Below are 1,052 nucleotides of genomic sequence, written 5' to 3' on the forward strand. Positions count from 1 at the left end.
ATATACAAGAAGTAGTATAGACACTAAAGGTAATTTCATTCATATTGAATCTTAATGTTTTTTCTGTATTATTATTTTATTTATTTAATCTTGATTTTGTTTATTGTATTTTAATATATTTTCTTTAAGTTTTTGATCTTGTTTTCATCAAATTGTGCTAAGAATCTGCAATACAATTTGTTAATTTTGTGTGATCTTTTTAGTGTAATGTGCTTTTGATTCTTCTTTCTTAATATTAGATTTTGATGTATTCTTTGAATATCAACTTTTTTATTGGTTTTATGGTATTTGATATGCTTAGCCTCATTGTGGTTTCAATCTAGACTAGAAGAGGTTTACACAGTTATTATTTTATTTTTGTGTGGTCTTGTTAATATGTTGTATCATTGAATGTTTTTTTTTATATTTATTTTTTTGACTATTTTTAGTAATTTTGAAATGTATTCTTGAGGTATTACTCAATTTTATACGTTATGTGATAGTTTTCTATTTTTTTACCTTGGGATTTCAATTTTTGTTGGTTCTTTGACGAACTTTTTCATCCTTTAAGAAATATAGTTATTACTGTCAACACATAATATAGGATCATAGAGACATTAGCTTTCAGAAAGTCATTGTAGTAATGCCACTTTTATGGTAATAATTAAAATAATAAGGTTGAACCTCTCTTTTATGATACCAATTAAATTGAAAAATTGAGAAGTCATGCATATATGTAATATATACAAGTGTATGTAATACAAATGACCAGTGAATAAATATATGGTTCTCATATCTATATTTGATAATAGGATAATATTACTTGATGTTTCAATTGATTCACAAAATTTGGAGTATACATATCACCCTTCATTGTTTTAAGTTTATGAGTATTTTTCTAAAAAATCTACTTTATGCCTCATTTATATATTTTATACTTGTGTCATCTAAAAAAACAGAATATTAATTAATAGGGTACACGTGCGTCGCACGTGAGCAAAGACTAGTATATATATATATATGGGGGGATGTTTCTGGTTTGTTTTATGGAATCTTAAAGCAGAAATAATGAA

This window comes from Solanum pennellii, chromosome 12 (assembly GCF_001406875.1).
Source record: "Solanum pennellii chromosome 12, SPENNV200".
In the NCBI taxonomy this organism is placed as follows: Eukaryota; Viridiplantae; Streptophyta; class Magnoliopsida; order Solanales; family Solanaceae; genus Solanum; species Solanum pennellii.